The following is a 24,331-nucleotide window of genomic DNA, read 5'->3' as shown; positions in this document are numbered from 1 at the left end:
AACCCACTATACAACAAAATTACCACCGTCTGGTCAAACAGCCCAAACTGGAGAATCAAATAATGAAAATCAGAAAGTGAAACAATGTCCCCATAATTAATGAAGTTATTTGCTGACGGGAGATTTTTTCCTTCATTTCAATCCCCGTAATCCCTCTCTATTATTTAGTCTCAACTTTTTCTTGCCAGAATCACACCTGCTGCAAAATCCATCCCGCGTCCCTGGTGGAAAAAATCTGCGAAAAATAAAAGAGGGTTCTTTTCATTGCGTCTTTTCTCACTTTGCTCTGCACCCAGAAGCGCCATTCCGTCACTTGGTGGCGTGGCATCTTCTGGCAACCTACAAGATAAGCTTCATCTCGGCGGCACTGTTTCCACATGACATCACTTATTGTTTTGCATACCAATTTTCCACCCACTTTTGCCAGACACTAACATCACCGGCCCATGCCTTAACACAATACAATACAGTGCAATATATCTACCTCTCTGCTCCCCTTCGTTGACTTTTTTTCGGCTTCTTTTCGGCGATTGTTATTCTCCGACAGATAAATATTTATCCTTACTCTATGTTTTAATCGAAGCTGTTCGATTTTTCCGTTTTCTATGTAATTCTGCGATGGTGGGGGCAGTTCAATTTGGAAAGGGAGAAAAATATTCTAGGGGTTGCTGTATTGATCCGGAATTTGCGTAATGATGTATTTATCAGGGGCTAACCGAGGCTGAGCCTCGATATGCCTTATTTAAATAAATGTTCAGGAGTTCTGTTGAGCTTGATATATAGTTAACTGCTATGCTAGTACCACCTGGCTAGTTGTTATTATACAAGAAATAAACCAAAACTAATTTTAAAGAATCCGTGAACACCGATATGTGCTTTTTCTTTAGTTTGTGGGCAAATGATTTAAAATCTAAGAACCAACGACAGACTCTAGACTCTGTAGATTGAGTAAGTGTAAAATAAATTACGTTTATGGTTCAGGCCTGGGAGGGAGGCACAGAACAGCAACAAATGAAACAACACTTTTCCAAACTGCAAGATAACTTCAGCTCACCAACGACAATCAAGGCAGGTTTGAGGAAAATTGCAGGTTTTCTTTTGTTGTGCACAGGCATTGCAGAATTCGTTCTAATATGAGTATGAAGCACGATCGAAGCAAGCAAATAAAAACATCCCATCTGTTGTGGTCCATGATCGTCAATGTATCGCAAGTTGTAGCAAGTCTGATAAATGGAAGCAGTGAATGAGAGCCCCAAAGTGAGAGCGATGATAAAATCCATTTTGCTCGCTTGTTTACCGTTGGGGATAGGTGTTTTTCTTTACTGGCGCTATAAACAATCCACAAACAGAGGGGTTTAATCATGCACTACTATCCCCCCAATCTGATCAAAGTTGTAGCAGTATACGATAAACAGTCTCTCATAATGTACGACATATTATGATAGTTACAGAGAGCGATACGTGAGAGATTCTCTCAATTTTCTCAGTATTCAATCCCTGGTTGTGCACCTTCAATCATAGGACAAACATGGAAAAATGGCCAAAGTTGTATGTGCGATTTTATAGGAAAAGAGTAAAAAAAATGCGTGTTTCAATACTTTACATTCAATCAAAATAAAAGGTGTTTTCGTGACATTGCTTATGAATGTGCAGAAATTGATTTTCAACCGATTGTTGTCAACTTTGAGTTAATACAAAAGTATGTTTTGACGAATTACGCGATTTTACCATGTTTGTCCACTATTTAAGATCTGGGCTCACAGTGACAGTTCGTAACAGCAGACTCTCGGCTAACCTTGACGTATAGAAATTGTGAATCGGTTTCTCCCTGAACTAACTTGGCTAACTTGGCTGACTCATGGACAAAAGGTCGAAAACAGAACGTCGAAAGGACAAATGATCGAAAAAGATAGCAAAAGTCCTAAATGGCTGCCTTGTGGTATCCCGGACGTGGTTGGAAGGGTTTCTGAAGTGCAATCGTCATTGGTGACCATCAGCTGGCCAGGAAGGTAAGAGTCGCGTACCTTAAGGAATAAAATACACCCCTCTGTGCGGTCCTTAGCTTCTTGCCCAGCAACTTCTATTCCTATCTCCTCGCGGTATTGGCCTGGGTACGAGCAATCTTAGGGAAGATCGGGTAACCAACCCCAGTGGGAACTCTGGTCGTATGCTGACAGGGAAGGAGTGGCTCACAACAGCGTCTGTTCCCCATATCAGGTGCGAGTGATCATTGTCCGAGTGCCAGAGAAGGACTCTAAGCTATGGACTATGGTCCTCTGAACATTTAGGGGAAATGGTCCTCCGGAAATCTAGGAGGTTGGTGTCAGGCCCTGCAAATCAGCCGTGAAAAAATCAACCAACGAATAATCAACGAGCGAATACGAACCGGGACAATCGCCGAAGACCACAGCGACGTAGAGGGACAAGCGATTGGAAGTTCGGTACGTGGAACTGTAAATCTCTCAACTTCATCGGGAGCACACGCATACTTGCTGATATGCTGAACGACAGCGGATTCGGCATCGTAGCACTGCAGGAAGTGTGTTGGAAGGGAGCAATGGTGCGAACGTTTTGAGGTAACCATACACACCAAAATTTTATTGCTGTAAACCAGCAAATTTTTGCTGATTTTTTTTGTGCTGTAAATTCAGCAATCGATCCAGCAAAATGAAATTTGCTGGATCATTCAGCAAATCAAATTCTCATAAAAATGACAGCTGGTTTACTGATCATCCAGCAAAATACATTTTAATTTGCTGAATAATCAGCACTCGGTTATTTGTTACTCTTTTAGGATTTCTTGCTTTTTTTAAAACAATTTCAGGCCGCCATGTTCTGATTGATGCTAAATGTATGTAAAGTTCGTAAAAAATACATAAAAAATGCTATTCCGTTACATGCAATAAACATTTATTTTCACAATAAAAAATAATCCAAAATTGTCTGCGCTTTGGGAGGTAAGAGTGAAGCCCCGTTGGCCGTTCCGGTATTGTTATCTAGAAAGAAACCCTTAAGATATTTATCAGTAATTAATATTTCATCAAATATTGTACTTACTCAGATATTCTGAAAGATATATAAAAAAAGTGCGACCAAAAGATTTTTCTCACAAACCTCCATGCTGATTTGCAAATGAAAGTGGGAGAAATTTCTTTCTCTTTTTTAAGTTTCTCGGTTGACAAGTACAATTGTTGCTGGAGTTCAGTAATTATTTTTACTGGTTAACGGCAAAATTTCTAATCGATTGCTGGTTATCAATCACCTGTCAAATAAATTACTGAAAATCAGTAAACCTGATGGTGTTGACAATTATTCAGCAAGTTAAATTGCTGAATTCCAGTAAACAATTTCAGAAGTGCTGTATATCAGTAAAATGGTGTATTGCTGAATTGGTTTCAGCAAACAAAATTGCTGGAAAACTGGTCGAAAATTTGGTGTGTACACACCAAAATTTTATTGCTGTAAACCAGCAAATTTTTGCTGATTTTTTTTGTGCTGTAAATTCAGCAATCGATCCAGCAAAATGAAATTTGCTGGATCATTCAGCAAATCAAATTCTCATAAAAATGACAGCTGGTTTACTGATCATCCAGCAAAATACATTTTAATTTGCTGAATAATCAGCACTCGGTTATTTGTTACTCTTTTAGGATTTCTTGCTTTTTTAAAACAATTTCAGGCCGCCATGTTCTGATTGATGCTAAATGTATGTAAAGTTCGTAAAAAATACATAAAAAATGATATTCCGTTACATGCAATAAACATTTATTTTCACAATAAAAAATAATCCAAAATTGTCTGCGCTTTGGGAGGTAAGAGTGAAGCCCCGTTGGCCGTTCCGGTATTGTTATCTAGAAAGAAACCCTTAAGATATTTATCAGTAATTAATATTTCATCAAATATTGTACTTACTCAGATATTCTGAAAGATATATAAAAAAAGGGCGACCAAAAGATTTTTCTCACAAACCTCCATGCTGATTTGCAAATGAAAGTGGGAGAAATTTCTTTCTCTTTTTTAAGTTTCTCGGTTGACAAGTACAATTGTTGCTGGAGTTCAGTAATTATTTTTACTGGTTAACGGCAAAATTTCTAATCGATTGCTGGTTATCAATCACCTGTCAAATAAATTACTGAAAATCAGTAAACCTGATGGTGTTGACAATTATTCAGCAAGTTAAATTGCTGAATTCCAGTAAACAATTTCAGAAGTGCTGTATATCAGTAAAATGGTGTATTGCTGAATTGGTTTCAGCAAACAAAATTGCTGGAAAACTGGTCGAAAATTTGGTGTGTACCATCTACCAGAGCTGCGGCAACATACACGAGCTGGGAACGGTTTTTATAGTGATGGGTGATATGCAGTGGCGCGTGATTGGGTGATAGCCGAGCAATGAGATAATGTGCAAGTTGAGGCTGAAATGCCGGTTCTTCATCTTCAGCATAATAAACTTGCATAGCCCTCACTCCGTAAGCACTGATGATCTCCTTTATCTTATGGCATAACGTCCTCCATGGGACAGAGCATGCTTCTCAGTGCAGTGTTCTAAGAGCACTTCCACAGTCATTAACTGAGAGCTTTCTTTGCCTTAGTTGCCATTTTCGCATTCGTATATTGTGTGGCAGGTACGATGATACTCTATGCCCAGGTTTTGCCACAATGACTGACGGATTGGCATCACGGCCTCTCACATCGATAGCGCAGCAGATTGGTAATACCTCTACTTCATAGGGTAGGTACTAGTTGAAAGAAGCACAATACAGATCGATAGATGAAAAAGAATGATACGTAGTTTTCGGAAACGTTCATGAAGAATTAGTTCTTGCAGCTCAATCATTAAAATACTTGTTTTTTCGGTACTATCAAGTTGTTTATAACACTATTGCATTGAATTATTGTAGTATGGGGTAAAGTATAGATTGTTTCCTTCTTAGATAACATGAACTAAATTAATTATTTTTAGAATCAGGAATAAATTATTACTCCGTGGTTGGAACACTCTGTTGTAGCGAAATCCACTCTATAAGAGGTAGAACCTATAATTGGAATCAATGGTTTATAATACTCTTTACCACTACAGGAGATAATTAATTGGACTTAAGTTGTGTAATCGTGTTAAGGCCAACGTTACTGATTTCCACCCTGTGTATCCCACTGAATTGTGAGTATGATAGGCAATAATATTACATCTAGTAACTGTCTTCAACCGATCGCCAACACCAGGGAAGTCAAGGAAATTTCCATTACGAAAAGATCCTGGACCGACCGGGAATCGAACCCAGACACCTTCAGCATAGCTTTGCTTTGTAGCCGTGGACTCTAACCGCTCGAATAAGGAAGGTTCCCTACTGATAATGATAAAGACAGTTTTCACGCGCAGCTCGAACGCGAGTATGACAGCTGCCCAAGTCACGACGTCAGAATCATCATAGGAGATCTAAACACTCACTCAACGATTGGTTAGACGAGCAATGAAAGCAGATTCTGAAGGATAAGAATGCAGCGCGGACGGTCATGCTGCAGCAGGGGACCCGGCATAAAATGGAACGTTATAGACGGAAACGGTAACAGTAGACCCGCCTATTTCGGGAGAAAAAACGCCAACTAGAGGAGACGGAGTGCTAGAAGATGGAATAGCTGCGTCAGTCTCAAGATACGCGTAAGTTTTATCAGAAGCTCAACGCATCCCGCAACGGCTTCGTGTCGCGAGCCGAGATGTGCAGGGATGAGGATAGGAGCATCGTGACGGACGAGCAAGGTGATCGAAAGGTGTAAACAGCACTTCAACGAACACCTGAATGGCACTGAGAGCACAGGCAAAGAAGGTCGGGACAACGGAGGAAATGCCTTCGTCAGTACCGCAGGCGATGGAAACCAACTAGCCTCCACTTGGAGGGAAGGTAAGGATGCCATTCACCAGCTCAAGAACAATAAAGCTGCTGGTAAGAATGATATTAAAGCTGAACTCATGAAGATTGGCCCGGAGAGGCTGGTCATTGTCCGGCTGATAGGCACAATCTGGGAAACAGAACAGCTACTAGAGGGGTGGAAGGAGGGGTAATATGCCCCATCTACAAGAAAGGCGACAAATTAGATTGTGAGAACTTTCGAGCGAACAATATTCTAAATGCGGTCTACAAAGTATTATCCCAGATCATCTTCCGTCATCTGTCACCTTTTAGTAAACGAGTTCTTGTGAAGTTATCAAGCCGGCTGCGTTGACGGCCGATCGACAACGGACCAGATCTTTACTCTACGTCAAATCCTCCAAAAATGTTGTGAATACCAGGTCCCAACGCATCACGTTTTCAAAGATTTCAAGGCGGAATACGATAGTATCGACCATTGTGTACGTGCTATAGAAAATCATGGACGAGAACAGTTTTCCCGGGAAGCTCGCGAGATTGATAAAAGTGACGATTAAGAGTGTGCCATACTGCGTAAAGATTTCAGGTGAACATTCCAGTTCGTTTGAATCGCGCCGGAGACTACGACAAGGTGATGGACTTTCATGCCTGTTGTGCAATATAGCGGTGTTATGTGGAGAGCCAGGGTACGATTTTGACGGGATCAAGTCAATATGTTGGTTCGCGGATGATATGGAGATTGTCGGCCGAACATTTGAAAAGGTGGCAGATATGTACACCCGCCTGAAACGCAGAGGCAGCCATCAGCTAGCTGATGGGGCCGTCCGCGATAGGGCTCGCCTAGGTAGCAGTGTTACGATAGATGGAAATACGTTCGAGGTGGTCGTCTACCTTGGATCCTTGCTGACGGCTGACAAGAAGGTTAGCCGTGAAATACGGAGACGCATCATCAGTGGAAGTCGGACCTAATATGGCCTCCACAAGAAGCTGCGGTCAAACAAAATTCACACCCGGACCAAATATACCATGTACAAAACGCTAGTAAGGCCGGTAGTCCTCTACGGGCATGAAACGTGGACGATGCTCGAAGGGGACTTGCAACCACTTGGAGTCTTCGAACGAATGGTAGGATGATGCCAAAAATACCTTATCAAACCGTCAAATCTCAATCCTTTTGAACAATAGTAATAGAAACTAATAAAGAATTAAAAAGTATTGTGAAACTAATGTTGGTGTTGCTGATCTGATCGCTTCTTACACTTCGTAACTATACCTTTACACTCTGTAGTTAATCAGCTCCAACATTGAGGAAAGTTAAGGATGCCGTACAACAACGGGTGCACGACGTTAGGCATAAATACGTTAGGCATAAGAACGTTAGGCATAAGGACGTAGCGTAGCGTGATAACGGAGTATTTCGTAGATTGCATACTGAAAACTGTCATGTTAGAAACATTACAACACTTATTTCAATTGCTCATGAAAAACTATTTTGGATCAAATAGTTATCCAATCAGAAGTCAGAGATGCAAAGACATGATAATTTCCATTGCCGGCCATTGATATGACACCTACTTGAAGAGAGGCCAGCGACTCACCGACGCCCTCATAGATTTCAAGGAGTTAGATGATGGGAAGAGTAATGGTCTACGATGCACTATAAGCCAGCGATGCGGCCGGATTGAAGTTTAGTGTATGTGTAGTTTAGTATACTTTTTGTAATTGAGTGTAAGTGTGAATGTAATGTTTTTATCATCGTTGGGAGTGACATTGTTATGAAAGTTAAAGTTACACCATGTGTGTTCGTCTTCCAGGGATGAGACACAGGTATTTCCACCTTGTGCCTTAGCTAAGAAGCTTTGGTTTTTGCGCCATTACTCGCTCTCTGAAACGAGAAGATAAAATGACCCAACCCCATGCTACAAAAATAGCCCAGAATTAATAATAGCGGTTAAATCGGAACAAACAAACAAATCCGTCCATTTATCGAAACGCCGAGTAATAACACGTTTGAATCGACAAATGGTTTCATAATTGAATTTGGTTTGAACTTATTTCTGCGTAACACAATAATCATCGTCGAAGCCGGCTTTCATACTTAACACAGGTTTTCAAAACATATTTTTAGAAAGCATAAAATTAAAAATGATGAAAACCTCACAACCGTATGCTTTTTTATCTTATTTTGTCAAAGTCACACTTATTCCAAACGAAAAATAAATCTAACCGGGTGGCGTAACACTAACGGAATCATGCAAAAATCTAGCACGCCACAAGCCATCTTTAAAATCTTCGCAAATAAAAAATAACACTTAAATCACTGCACCATCAGCCAGTTTTATTGCAGCTGTTTATCACTGTACAAAGCACTACAACCCGGATTACGTTGCACCTGCTAATATCGGCGGATTCGGGAACATCGAGAGCACAAAAAATGTAGAAGGTGACATAGCGCCATCAGCCGAATCTATTTTTCACCGTCCGAAACACGGAACCGAAGTAAGCGTGACAGAAAATTCAAAACGCAGCTGCCCGCGCGCACGGCTTGCTGCGATCCATCTCAAGGACGTTAGGCATAAGGACGTTAGGCATAAGTACGATAGGCATAAATACGATAGGCATAATGGTCGTTTGGCATAATGGATGTTTGGCATAATGAACGCTAGGCATAACGGACGATAGGCATAATTTTCGAAATGAAAAATGGAATCATTTTATCAATTAGCTGACTGGCCCGCAAAAGTGCTCTTTAAAAAGTGGTTGCCTTAATGTCACTTCATAGTTGTGAATCAACTGAGAATCACATTCGAAAAGAGAAAAATTATTGAAGTTTTGCGGATAATGTACAGAGCTTTCACAAGCCTCGTTATAACGTCCGCGTCTTGAAACCAAAGTGTATGGGCTCGACTTTTGTACAGTCCAGGATCTTATCATAATTGAAATCGTGTGTGCCACACAATATACGAATGCAGCTTTGGGGCCCAGATAGCCGTAGCGGTAAACGCGCAGCTATTCAGCATGACCATGCTGAGAGTCATAGGTTCGAATCCCGCTGGTCGCAGATCTTTTCGTAAAGGAAATTTTCTCGATTCCCAGGGCATAGAGTATCTTCGTACCTGCTACACGATATACACATGCAAAAATGGTTAATCGGCAAAGAAAGCTCTCAGTTAATAACTGTGGAAGTGCTCATAAGAACACTAAGCTGAGAAGCAGGCTTTGTCCCAGTTGGGACGTAATGTCAGAAAAAAGAAGAAGAAGCTTTGGGAAAGGACTGTGTCAACTGTGGAAACGCTTGTGTAACACTAAGCTGGTAAGTACCCAGACAACCAGAAATCGCATGAAAGTTCACGTTACAACTCGTTTATTTATACTTATTACATCAAACCCGCAAAACACCGTGGATAAACTCGTCAGATTGATGAGCTTCCTCGCATAAAACACTTCTTTTCTAAGTTCATTTGTACATTTTGTTTCGTTCCGTACATTCGTACAGAGTAAGTCGAATCAATCCGTAGCAGCTGTTGAATCAACATTTGTTATCATAAGTTAAGTCGCATAAGATCACAGGTTAGTTCGGTATAACATTTATACACTCGCATTGTATGTTATTATTCATCACATAAAATATGCACGCATATCACCTCCACTTTTGTACGTAGGAGGCCTATTCGCGACATCTTAAAAGTGAAATGAGCCTCCAGGTGATTTCGTTATACGTACATTTTGGTTGTCTGGGTAGGGTCTCTATCAAATGAGTTGTAATGCCTAGAAGATAAAATAGGAGAAAAATCAACTGTACCTGATTTTCTGCACTTTTTGTGTGTAGTTTACACATATTACTTTCATAAGAGATTTTCCTTTCTTTATATTGAAGGCTGTTCTTCATAGTTATCTGGTGGAGAGTATTGTTGACATTATAGCTGCTGATGTCTTGAAGCATATGTATCTTCTTTATTTAATTAATATGTTTAATTAATAATGTTCTTCTGGGTCATACCATTACTGTAAATAATGTAATTATTGCTAAAAATATTCTCATTAGATATTCTTTTTTCTTCAAATCATAGACTGTTCTTCATAGTTTTATTATAAATTCTACTGGAAATAAAAGCTGCTTAAATATTCTCAAGTTTTATGCTGTTCTTTCGGGTCATAATGTTATACTGCCTTTTGCATTGTAGCTTTAAATATTTCCATCAGAAATTTTCCTTCTAACTAGCTTTTGAATGATTATATGGATGCTCCAAAGAGATTCCAAAAAGTTTTAAGACAGATCTGTCCAACTTTTTTGGCTCTTATTCGACAAGTAGTTGGTACGTTCGCAAAACTAATCTGACACCAGCAAATTTTACTTCAAATGAAAATTTGGCAATTATATCTGACTGACTCATTTATAAAAATATATACCAAACTCTTTGCTAGCTTGTAATCAATTGAAAATCAACAAATTATGTTGCTGAGGAGGGAAGAAAAGTGTTCTCACAACACTAAATTTATGAGCTAGCTCTGAGTGGGAATGTACGCCAAGAACATAACCACAAAATCACAGCTGAGAATGATTGTTTGATTAATGTAATGTACAATATTTCCAGAAAAATATTGTACATAAAATTAAATTTACTCACGAAAACAAACAACTTTGAACACTTCGAATTTCTATAAAAAACTTTTAATTTAGAAAAATGGGTTGAGTGGCATTATGGAATGACTCCAATGATTACTTGTATATCTTGTAAATTTACTAATGGGGCAAATAGCCATTTTTGACACCCTGGAACGGTTTGTGTTTCCATATTGCAAATGTTTTACGACCTGTAACATCTCAAGGATACCCAGTCACCTCCTTCAGCGCTATGTAATTTGACAATGAGCCCTAAATATTTTCCTATCAAAAACTTGTCAAGTGGCATACACAAATAGTTTTATGCCAAACGTCCATTATGCCTAACGTATTTTATGCCTATCGTCTGTTATGCCTAACGTCCATTATGCCTAACATCCTTATGCCTAACATCCTTATGCCTAACGTCCTTATGCTTAACGTCTTTATTATTATTATTATTATTATTATTATTATTATTATTATTATTATTATTATTATTATTATTATTATTATTATTACATAGTCCATCTGACAACTTAGTCTACATGAACATTCAGAAACACTAAGATCTAATAAAAAATTGTTTAACTCTTCTCATAAAAACATCTACGGATACATTAAAATCAAAAACACTGACAAAACTATTGAAAATGTTACACATCGTTACAGGTTAATTTTGCCCATAATCTGTAGGGGAACTGGGGGTAAAATGAACACCCTAAGCAATTTTCTTGTTTTCTTGCGTATGAAGCTCTCAGATTATTTTTCAATTGCTTAGAATTGAAGAAGGATGTTTATGCAATGTAACAAGTTGAAATATTGTGATGGAAATAGAATTTTATCAACATTATTATAATTTTGAAAATTTCTTTACACAGAGTCAATGTTCCAGACATGTGGGTAAAATGAACATGTGACGGGGGTAAAATGAACATACAATGGGGGTAACATGAACATATGCTGGGGGTAAAATGAACATGTAGTGGGGGTAAAATGAACACCATTCAAATTGAACGGGTGGCGGTATGATTCTCGGCATCTGGTATCTGATCAATGCATATCTCACAGACAATCCGGAATAGATGGAACGTTTAGCCACGACCATTTGGATGGCTGTCCATGTCTGTCTATGTATTTTCTCTGGAAATCTCTCAGCATCTGAAAAAAAATCCGGTAGTATTCGCCCTGGTTAGGTGTTCATATTACCCCCATCTCGAGTGGTTCATTCTACCCCCAAAGAATCAACATATTCAACATTTGTTCTAAGAAATTAGAAGATAAAAAAACTTTCGATTTCCGTCTACTTATCATAAATACTTTAAAGATATGGTGTGCTACGCAGTTCAATAGATTTTTGATGATTTTAGTCATCAAAACCTTAAATTCCACGAGTGAAAATTTACATCATATCAGAAAACGGAGAGGCGTACTTTGTTTTAGTTTACTTTTTCAGCTTTTGACAGTTCTAGATCACGCTAGAGTTGTCGAAATAGTTCCTTAGCCGAAGGATTAAGGATGGTACTATTTTTTGCATAGATTTATAGCAGAATTACTGTAAAACACAAACCTGTTCATTTTACCCCCCCCTGTTCATTTTACCCACAGCTCCCCTACGATGATATTCCAGCCGCAGAAGGACTTGGCTCCTGAGTGTCCGTGGAGGGATGTTGAAATTAATCTGCCGTAGTAGTGTGGGGGAGTTGATGGCATTCAGCAACAGTTTTCCAACAAAGGCTGCCCTCGAAATACCGCGTCTGTTCGCAAGAGTTTCCAGGCCAAGCAAATGGCAACGTTCCTTGTAGGGTGGTAAATTGTCAGGGTATGTTCAGGGAAGAAATCTGAGGGCATATCTAATGAAACGCTTATGAACAGCTTCTATCCTGCTACTCCAGACAACAGTATAGGGGCACCAAACGATAGATGCAGACTCGAGTATTGATCGTACCAGGGTCGTGTATAGCGCACGCAAACAGTAAGGATCGCGGAATTCGGTAGCAATTTTAAATATAAAACCAAGATTTCTATTGGCTTTAGCAATAATAGTGCTCCACAAATGAAAGTTTGGCGTCAAGTAGTACCCCTAAATCTTTCACAATCGTGACTCGTTCCAACTGAACACCAGACATTTTGTAATTCCATATGATTGGTGTTTTCCTCCTCGTGAATGTTATTATAGAGCATTTAGAGATACTGACAGTCAGCTTATTTCTCATGCACCAGTCTTCAAAAATGTCCACCATCTTTTGCAATTCCTTACAGTCCTCTGTGGACCTGACAAGCACAAATATTTTGAGGTCATCCGCATAGAGAAGCTTGCAACCCTCTGGCAGCACTAGACAAATGTCGTTAAAGAAGATCGAGAACAGTAACGGTCCAAGGTTACTTCCTTGAGGAACTCCAGAACAGACATAGAAGTAGTCAGATGTCGCATTACCGACCTTGACGAAAAGAACTCGACAGCATAGGTAAGATTCCAGCTATGAAACGAATCCAGCTGTTGCACCCAGACGTTTAATTTTGGCTAATAAAATACTATGGTCAACCCGATCGAAAGCTGATTTTAAATCGGTATAAATAGTATCCACCTGACCTCCAGCCTCCATAAGCTTTAGAGTTTGCGATGTAAATTCCACTAGGTTCGTGTTGATTGACCTTCCAGGAAAGAATCTGGTTGTTCCGTTGCAATGTAATTTCTCATTCCGCAAAACAGTACTTGACTTACAAGAGTTTCTAACAGTTTAGATCCGGCACATAACGAAGTTACTCCTCTATAGTTTTGTATGTTCCGTTTGTCACCTTTTTTGAAGGCTGGGAACATAACTGAAAGCTTCCAACTTTCAGGGAACTTTCCCATAGCTATAGATTTATTGCAAATGATGCGGAGAGGCTGGCACAGCGAGGTAGCACATTGTTTTAGAATGATAGGTGGAATTCCATCCGGCTCAGCTGAAGTTGACGGTTTCAGTTTGTTGATTGCAGTGAGAATATCCTCATCGGAAAATTCTTGAAAGTTCAGGGAAACTACATCAGTGGGAACGTTTCTTAGTGCTTCATGGACCATTTCGGCATCTATAAGATTTTGCTGGAAATCCTCAGCGAAATGTTTAGCAAAAAGGTTGAAGCTCACATGCAAGGAATTTGCCTCTTGCGATTCCAGAAACATGCCACGTGGAAGTCCACTTTGCTTCCGTTTGCTGTTGACAAATGACCAAAATTGTCGAGGATTCCGCTTCAAGTTTGATTGCGTTCTTCTGACGTGACTGTTATAAAGTTTTCGATTAAGTAATTTATATTTATTACTAGCTGACACAAATGTAAGTTTCATTTGATCATTTTTGTTGTTTGAATAACGCCGTAGAGCAGCAGCACGTTTTCGCCTTAAAAGACGAAGATGGCTATTGGACCATGGCGGTTAAGGGCGGGGCCTAAAAACAGGAACGTAGTTGCGAAACATATCGATAAGTATTCTAGTGAAAGTGGCTACAGCAACATCCAAATCATGGATAGTTTGTCAACATTTTGCAGTGCTGAATTCAGAGCTTGGAAATCAGCCTTTCGAAAGTTGAACTCTCCTGTGTTGTCAGGTTCATCGAATCGCACAGGAGGCGAGCAGTCTAACAGAGAAATAAATGGTGGATGAAATGCATCAACTTTTACTAACGGCTCAGAAGCTGGAAGTATTTTACAAGACGCATATTTATCGCCAGCTATGAACGCCAGATCCAGAGTACGGCCAATTGAGTTTTTTATCATATTCAGCTGCTTCATGTCTAAAAGAGCCATTCCATCTATAAGAGTCGAGCATGCCACGGAAAAGCGAGTTTCAACAGGGTCAGGGTAAGCAAACCCCTGAGGAGCTCTGGTCCAAACTAAATTCGGCTGATTGTAATCTCCAAAGAGGATATTGATATCAGACGCCGATAAGCTATCACACGAATAGAATCGAGATGATCTTCAATTGTTGCGGTGGCCATAGCCTGTTCTGGGTTGAAATACACAGCTCCGATACAGACATCAAATGCGCTTAGAGTAATTCTGACAAAAACCTGGTCCAATTCGATAGCAGTCCTTACGTTGACTTAACTTGAAGACAAATGATTAACTACAGCGATTAGTACTCCACCTCCCCTCGACATTCCGGTGATAATCGGGTTTCGGTCGGTCCTATAGACTGCATATACTTGCTCTGCGTTTACCTGAGGAACCATGGCTGTCATCAGAAGGTAAACTAGGCGATGACTGCGTGGTAGCTTTTTAAATGGGGTCGGGATTGATGGTCTGTAATTCAGCATGAATTAGATTGCACAGGTTTAATGCCTAATGGGGTATACTCGTTCAACAACCTAAGAATAACAAGCCTGCTGAAAAGGATGTAACCAAAGTGGAACTCATCAGGATGGATTCGGAGAATTTGGTTTGTCTGCATCGGCTGAAAGAGGTCATCCATAAAACACGTAGGTATATAGGGTGGTATATCTAAAAACCACGGTAGTAACCCGATAACAAACGACCACGTAATATATGGAGAGCCCCTTTGTCGAAATCTGAAAGACTGAACAGCTACCGGAAGAGTGGACACAGGAGTTAAATGCGTCGTCAATCGTCATTAGCTAACGAGTTCGTGGCAAGTTATCAGATCGGTATAGTGGACGCTCTCTCGACGACTCGTCAGATCTTTACAGTACTACAAATGCTTCAAATATGTTGGAAATCTTAAGTCCCTACACATTACATTTTTATCGATTTTAAAGCGGCATACAATAAAATCGACTACATAGAGTTTTGGAGGATCATGGACTAGAATAGCTTTTTCCAGGAAGCTTAAGAGATTGATAAGAGCATCGATAAACGGTGTACAGATTGCGTAGAGATCTTGAGAAAACTCTAGATTGCTGTGAAAATTTGCTAAAAAATCCTTTTCTTGCGCTTCGTGAAGATATAATGTTTCCAAATTATTGCCGATACACTCCTCATATAAGTATTACCCAAAAAGATCATTTAATGTACCCATAGTCTTTGAAGAAAAGCTTCATATAACACTGTTCGATAAAAACAAATTTTTGGATGGATCAGGGACGCGTTTATATGGGTCTTGAAGTGCAAGAAAAGTATAGAAAGAGGCCGTTTCCAAATGATTTGCAGCACCTCTGAATTATTTTTTGATAAAGCTTGAAAATTTGGCATTTTTAATCACAAAAAGTGTAATAAGCAAAATATCAATATCTTTTTAAATTCAATTATACAATCATTGAATTTGTCAAATCAATATTTTTTAGCACTGGATGACTTCAGGGAAACGTGCACCATTTCAGAAGAATATTGGCATCTATTTTGTATATGAATTTGGAATGTTAACAATCATTAAGCAAGTACGTGAGGATGTGCACCATATAAATACTACTTTTTTTCTATTTCACACATCTGGCTCATTATATAATAATTATTATAGGTTCAAGTAGAAGCTTGATTAGGATTTGATTCTTTGCTCCATTAGATAAAGCAATGAGCAATGGAATCCAGTAACATTTGATTTCAACAAGGATACGACGACTACGGAAAATTTATGTATCTGTTATTTTTTTATGGGCTGGTTGGTCTAATAAATTCTCAGCAGAAATACAAAATTGATATAGGTTGGACACTGACATGTAAGTGGTCTTACATGCGCTAGCTGGTTTATCAGGAGACGATGTCTGTAAAAAAATGTGATAACATTGTTATTTTCGATTTCTAAATATTTCGCTAGATTCTCATTAAAAATAGTTTACTTATCGTGAGATTAATTTTCATCAGAATACCCCTACAAAAATTACAGAATAACAGAAAATATCAATAAATAATTTAGTAATCAACATTGTCACATTTTTTGCGAAAGCCGCTCAGGCAGGCATAAGCTCTTTATGATTCAGTTTGTGCACAATGCTGATCATTTGTGAAAACTGATTTAGTGGTAACATGCCTGCTTCTTACTTGTAAGATGAAACAATTTAAATTTGGTTTAACCATTTCCGATTTTTTTTTATTTTTTGATTCTACATTTCACATATTATTCGGCAATTTTAATCAAACTTTCAGTTTTGAGATTCAAAATAAATTTCACAAAAAAATGTGATATAATCTAAATGAGTAAAAAACTTTTTTTATATGTCTTCCTGTTTAAAGAAAGAAAAACAGACATACGTGAAGTTTCGCAAAATTGTTTATCAGAAATGTATTCATAAATTGTTTCTTCACTTAATCGAATAGCATTTTTACTCATTTAGAGGATATGGGAATGGGGGTTCATAAAGGGGCCCAGATAGCCGTAGCGGTAAACGCGCAGCTATTCAGCATGACCATGCTGAGGGTCGTGGGTTCGAATCCCGCTGGTCGAGGATCTTTTCGTAAAGGAAATTTTCTCGATTCCCAGGGCATAGAGTATCTTCGTACCTGCCACACGATTATACACATGCAAAAATGGTCAATCGGCAAAGAAAGCTCTCAGCTAATAACTGTGGAAGTGCTCATAAGAACACTAATCTGAGAAGCAGGCTTTGTCCCTGTTGGGACGTAACGCCAGACAGAAAAAATGGACACGTTTGGCCTCATAAGGGAAACGAGTTTAAAATAATTTTAATGGTCGACTTCTTTATGTTTCCACTATGCTTACAACTAAACCTATTTGAAAAAAACATCCCATTGAACAAGAAACTAACGCTCTATTTGAAAGTTTGATTAAAACTGCCGAAAAAATGTAAAATGTAGAACCAAAAAAAAAAAGATTTGGGAATGGTTTAACCAGATTTTTTTTTCATCTTACCAGTAAGAAGCAGGCATGTTACCACTTAATCAGTTTTCACAAATGTGCACAATACAAACTGAATCAAAAAGAGCTCATGCCTGCCTGAGTGGTGTCATAAGAAGGGTGAAATTGTTGATTACTGAATTGTTGGTTGCTATTTTACGTTAGTCTGTAATTTCTAGGGATATTCTGATAACAAATGGACCTCACGATAGGTAATCTATGAGGTAATCAATGAGAACATATCAAAATCTTTGGAAATCGCAAATAACAATATTGTCATATTTTTCATAGACTTCGCAATCGGTTCCTGATAAACCGACTAGCTCATGTAAGACCACTTACATGTCAGTGTCTAACCTAATTTTGTATTACTGCTAAGAGTTTATTAGACCAACCAGCCCATATAAATAAAACAGACACATAAATTTTCCGTAGTCGTCGTATCCTTGTTGAAATCAAATGTTACTGGATTCCATTGCTCATTGCTTTATCTAATGGAGCAAAGAATCAAATCCCAATCAAGCTTCAACTTGTACCTATAATAATTATTATATAATGAGCCAGATGTGTGAAATAGAAAAAAAGTAGTATTTATATGGTGCACATCCTCACGTACTTGCTTAATGATTGTGAACATTCCAAATTCATATACAAAATAGATGCCAATATTCTTCTGAAATGGTGCACGTTTCCCTGAAGTCATCCAGTGCTAAAAAATATTGACTTGACAAATTCAATGGTTGTATAATTGAATGTAAAAAGATATTGATATTTTGCTTATTACACTTTTTGTGATTAAAAATGCCAAATATTCAAGCTTTATCAAAAAATAATCCAGGGGTGCTGCAAATCATTTGAAAACGGCCTCTTTCTATACTTTTCTTGCACTTCAAGACCCATATAAACGCGTCCCTGATCCATCCAAAAAAAAAAAATTTGTCGAACAGTGTAATCTTATTAAGCTTGCAATTGCACCATAATTATTAAAAAAAACACCATTTATATGAACCATTTTAAAAATGTTTTCCATGGAACGAACTCGCATTTATTTTTGAATATCTGTTTGTATGCCTAGTGCTCTGTGAGCATCTCTGTAGATGCCAATACCTGTTGAGGATCTAAGAAACATTATGATTATTATGCAACAATATATTTTGTTTTTGGCTTTGCAGTCTTTTCAAATGCTTTGATGTTATCGAAGATTCGACGTTTCAGTCCTTGGATCGGACCTTCTTCAGGGCCTATTTATCAATTTAAAATACGAATTGACACGAAAAATCAATTTTACACAAGTGAGCGGTAATAGAGGCATGAGCGGCTACTATTTTACTATTATACTACTCACAATTTGAAAAGTATCTAATTATTACACATGGTGAAACAGGCAACCATTATGGCAATAAATGGTACACGTACCCTATTGTATCATTTCAACATTAGTACATTATGTATTTTCTATGGAATTCTGATATATTTATTATGTGTCTTCAAATTATTTGGTGGTGAAATTTTCCACTCAGGATATTGTCGGGTGCTTCTATTGGCCTTTTCAATGCCATTCAAAATCTAAGTTAATCGCATATCTATTCAACTTTTTTTCTCCGAGTGCCGACTGTTCCCTGATTGAGTTCGTATACTTCCTTTCGCACCTCTGTCGATCTTTGACAGGGTGTGCTGTGGTATACAATGTAATCGGGTTCAACCCAGGAGAAGAAAGAAAATCTTAAATACCCTACAAAAAAAAAGGAACGGAACGAGGAAAACGCCACAATAAGCTAGAGCTTGGGGCAGCAAAGTGACAGTTGAAATAAATTGGCGCCTTTTACACAATGAAATATGCCTTCATGCTCGACTGATTCGGTTCGAGCTGTGTATTTCTATCCTGGGTTAAGAATCGAAAGAATAATCCGATGGAAAAATAATGTTTCTATTGTTTATAGGGAGAGGATACTCGAACGAGGAAAAAAAGCTTTAGTTCAAAGATGATGCCATTCATTTTCGAACAAAATCTGAAAAAGTTAAGATATTCAACCCACCTTGGCCAAGGTACTTACTTTTTAATTTAAAACTGCGTGGCGCAAAGATGTTCCAACGATGAAATCATTGCATAAATCAGCTGAATGATGATCTTTTGAATTTTTAAAACGGCGAAGAAGTTGAAGCAAAAAAAAGGTCGCTGGTTGAGAGTGGGTGAAGAAAAAAAAGGAAAGAAGCGTAAAACCCCAATAATTTGCACTTTGTATTCCTCACGTTACCCACATCTTGAGCATTGGCAGAAGAATTTGCGCCTGAGAGTTTGTGCTGTGGAAGGTAGGATAAGAAGGAAGTGCACCACACGGACCAAAGTCGAGACATTTGATCTCTGTTATTTATTGCAGCAATAATGATGAATTTAAGAGCTGTTGAGAGGGTAAAATAGTAAATAAAGAGCACAGACAAGTGGCAATCGCTTGCGTTTTTCAAGGATGCTTGTGGAATTGATTTTTCAATGAAAATGCATAATTCGAGAGGTTCGACCGCTTCAAGTGGACTCCATAAGAGACCATTTAGGAAAAAGAACGTGCAACTGTGGCTGAGGCAATGTGAAGTGGGAAAACCGTGACGATGGATTGGCGAATAAAAAATCTGCTACAGACAACACATTTTCCGGAGTCCTAACGATGTTTAACATAATTGTCTGGAAACCTGAACAAATTTACCCTTTCACAGTCCATCGTATATAATAAATAAAAATAAATGTCGGATTTTGACCACTGGATAAGGCACACCATCATCATCATCATTGGACGGAAGGATGGGAACGAGTGCCATTACCTGGATGTCCTGCACAGAATCAACTCAGCAGAGAGAATTGATATTTACTTAGGATACTTTTTCGAGCACCTACCTGGAAATAATTCACATTATTATGCCACGTCCTTTTCCACCTCGTCTGAGTAAGTGTGATAAAATGTGCTATTCTCTTTTTAAAATAAAATATATGTCCGTATTTAAATAAGATTTAGGGATGATGCATGAGGGTTATTGAAGGAAAAGAGAAAATGCTGCATGTGAGGTTTGGGAACGAAGGCGCTGTTTGCTTTGCGTTCACATCACATGGACTCGGTTGCACAGTGTGAAATGTGAATTTTTGCTTACTTTATATGGTGAGATCGTTTCGCATATTTTTGAGTTGAGCTAGGAAAAAACAGCTCTAAAAGATCGAGTTGGTATTACGACCATACTGGACAGAGACTGTTCTTCAGCATAGTATTCAAAAATCACTTTTATAGTAGAGTGACTACTCTGAAAGTTTGAGCGGAATCAATGTCTAAAAAAGGCTTAATAAGCTTAAAGTTTGTGCAAATAAAATGAAGTTTTTATTTCCCAGTAGCATCAAAAATGTGTAAACGTTTATTATTATGATTGCATTTATTATTAAGATTGTATGTATGAGTAGTTCGCATATACAAAACGATTTTTGTTTTGTTGCAAATTTATATGAAGGCACATTCGTATGTTCATTATGTCCCTAGTCCCCCTACTATGAACTTTATTTTTCATTTTATTATTTTTTTATTTCTTTAAATTCCTAATAATTTTATTTTACATTTATTCCAATGTTTCAACAATGAATATTCCGTGTAACTCATTAGTACTACACCAGGAAAGGGAGCTTCAGAATCATTTTCAAAATTTTATTTTGAATCCTCTGCAGAGCTTTCTTCCTGGTATTACAACAGCTAGTCCATATTGGTACAGCATACAACATGTCTGACCTGAAAATGTGTTTGAATATCAAAAGCATGTTCTTAAGACAAAGTTTCGATTTTCTGTTAATGAATGAGTCGATAAAAACATGTTATACATTTGTTACATTTGGCTTGAATGTCTTCAATGTGATTTTTGAAAATTAAATATTTATCTAGCATGAGCCCTAGATACTTAATTTTATCTGACCAATTTATTGAAGCCCCTCGCATCATGACAACATGTCTGCTTGAAGGTTTCAAATAAAGAGCTTGTGGTATAAATGAGAATATTATAAGTTGTGTTTGGGAAGCATAAGGACAAATCTTCTATTATGCAAGTATGAAGAAAACATCCAAACTTTTTTGCAATCTACTATAGAGAGCGGAGAGGCCTGTGTCATCCGCAAACAAAGATTTTTAACATCCCTGAGGTAACTCGGGTAAGTCAGATGTAAAAATATTGTATAATATTGGTCCCAAAATGCTGCCTTGAGGAATACCAGATCTTACCGGATGTCTTTCACACTTAGAGTTCTGATAATTAACCAGAATTGTACGATTTGAAAGATAACTTTGGATTATTCTAACAATGCATGTGGGAAAATTATAGTTTTTTTTTTAATTTTACAATCAAGCCTCCATGCCAAACACTGTCGAATTTTTCTATGTCCAGAAGATCAGGACCAGTAGAATAGCCTTCAGATTTGTTGGAACGAATCAAATTTGTTACACATAAAAGTTGATGAGTAGTCGAAAGTCCGGCTTATAGTTACTAGGGCATCCATCCCCCAGTAGCAGACACCTAAGCCGCTAAATTTGTTAGTCAAAAACTATTTATTTTATACGGTCTTGGTGAATTTAAAAATATAAATCTGAATTTGGATAATGTATTTTAGTACCAAATATATCAATATTAAAAGGTGACACCCAATACCGGACACGATTTGTAAATGCCGCAAATTCTGTAAATTTGTACTTCATTTAATGTTTTTACTCTAGGATTAGTATATTAGTCATCTACTCATCGGTCCCGTTCCAAAAAATACCCATATTACATGGGTTTCAAGTGAAGTCGCCATCTTGGATTCCAAAGTGGCGTCAAACATCAATTTCCGGCATCTGCTCATCGGTCCCATTCTAGAAATACGCATACTACATTGGTTCTCGTGGGTCGTTCAGTAGGCTTGATAATACTCCTCAACATCATCAAAAATTACGCTTTATCAATATTTGACAAGTTTTAATCATTACAAATGTTGTGGAACACCTTTCAGCATTGTAGATCCGTTTTTGGGCATATTCACCATATTCTGTTGTTCATAGAACAAAATCTTAACAAAATTGCGGTTTTCCATACATTTTGAGGCTCTCAACTTTTTCACAAAACAAATGTTAAGGCAAGCTTAGGCAAGATCATTCGTCTCTCATCGATTATTTAAACATAAAAGAGCATTTAGGCAAGATATCTTCACGGGGAGTGGCGGGGAGCGATTTGTATGATATGAAGAAGCTGTCCTTCTATGATTTTAGTTGTGAAGCTGTGAATTTAATGGGGTTAACGACAGACGTGAATAAATTTGCATGCGGGAAAGTTAAATCTAGGTAAAAGTGAGTTAGCGGCCAGAAAAAAACTTATGCTGAAAACTAAAATTGCGCAAGTTTTGATGAAGATGAACAACTTGAGTTTTAAAGCAAAAATTAAGGTTTTTGGACATGTACACCTACTTAGGGCCAAAACACGAAGAAAAATAATTTTCTTTTGAAATTTTTCTATGTGTTCATATCTATTCGTTATTGTAGATCAGTAGCGCAACCAGGATTTGACTCTAGGGGGGGTTTTGTAAACTTGAACCTTGGATAGATGTAATAGTTTTCGCGAAGAAAAATTCAAAAATGTTGCTGGATTAACATTAAAGGAAAAACATAACACCATATGCAAACTTAAGCTTTTTTCGTTCACTCTGGGTACATTTTTTATAAAAATTTACAACTCTACTCGAAGGAAATCTGTTACACCTGGTAAAATGTTCCAAAAATTTTCCGAAATACGTTTGTTAAGTATGGAAAAATCTTCGGGTTCCCAAGAACATCTCATTCTGTTCAAATTTTGTTATAGATTGAACGTTTTAAATATGAATGATTGAACTGGATCACAATATTCTGATCGCTTGAATCTCCATTCAAACATTTCATAGCTTGTTCGGAAGTTTATCTAAGCTACTTTTGGATCCACGTACTAACGTTGGCGTGATAGCGTTGAATTAGTCTTCGATTTTTCTGTTCCATACATACGTTTTCAAGTTTTTCAAGCTTTCAGCGCAAATCACAGTAAGAAGCATTGTGACTATCATTAGCAATTTATCAAATGCAAATCAGCATTGTAGATATTGCAGCATTTTCTGATTGTAGTCGAAAATGTGTGCTTAGCAACGGAATCACCATCTTCCTAAATCTTGCAATGGATTTTTATTTGTAATCATTGAAACCCTAAGGATTTGCATCTCCGACAATTCACGTGATCTTTGGAGGTCTTAAAATTGGCTAAATGCTAAGAAATTTTCTCATATTTTTTTTTTTCAAAACATCGAATTTTTCATCGAACAGCTTTTTAAACGGTATCGATATGCATTCATAGCTGCATGTTTGTTTGGCACACTTCTCTTCAAAAACGTGTAGCTTATTTATCAGAAAAAGCGAGAAAACTAGTTTTTTAACTCCTCAAAGGTCTTTAAATTAGAAAGCCATAACATCGAACAACATAATTGCTAATACAACTTACTGCTCCGGTGTTTTTGAATTTTAGTGTTGAACTTCAAAAAAATATTTGATTGTAAAAAATTTCTGCTCTGGGGGAGGGGGGGGGGGGGGGGGGGGGGTTGACCCCCAAAACCCCCCCTTGGTTGCGCCACTGTTGTAGATGAATGTTAAACTTTGTTTTTGAACTAAAAACATGTTTGGAAATTGTCAGCTTTTTAGAAAACTGGACCATTGTGCCCCGGGGATTTCAACCGGACTATTTTTGTTGGATTCTATATGTCAAAATATGGAAAAATTCAAAGCCTTTCGGGTGATGGGCCAGTGGTGTGGCCAAGAGGGGCTCTTATTATACCAGAGGCATTATCAGGGCGAAAACTCGTGGGTACAATTTTATAATTTGTCTTCCTTACATTATATTGGAGCCAATTTATGAATTTCATAGCTTGTAAATCATGATTGGGGAACCAAAATTTTATCCGTGTAGCAAGGTAAGCGCTCATGTAGGCGGGACAAACGAGCGTAAACAGACTCTCTTGCCGACGAAGGTGAGAAAGTCACAGCAATCGGCCACATTCGTCTCCTCTAC

This window comes from Aedes aegypti, chromosome 3, assembly GCF_002204515.2.
Source record: "Aedes aegypti strain LVP_AGWG chromosome 3, AaegL5.0 Primary Assembly, whole genome shotgun sequence".
In the NCBI taxonomy this organism is placed as follows: Eukaryota; Metazoa; Arthropoda; class Insecta; order Diptera; family Culicidae; genus Aedes; species Aedes aegypti.
This window is presented reverse-complemented; position numbering follows the sequence as displayed.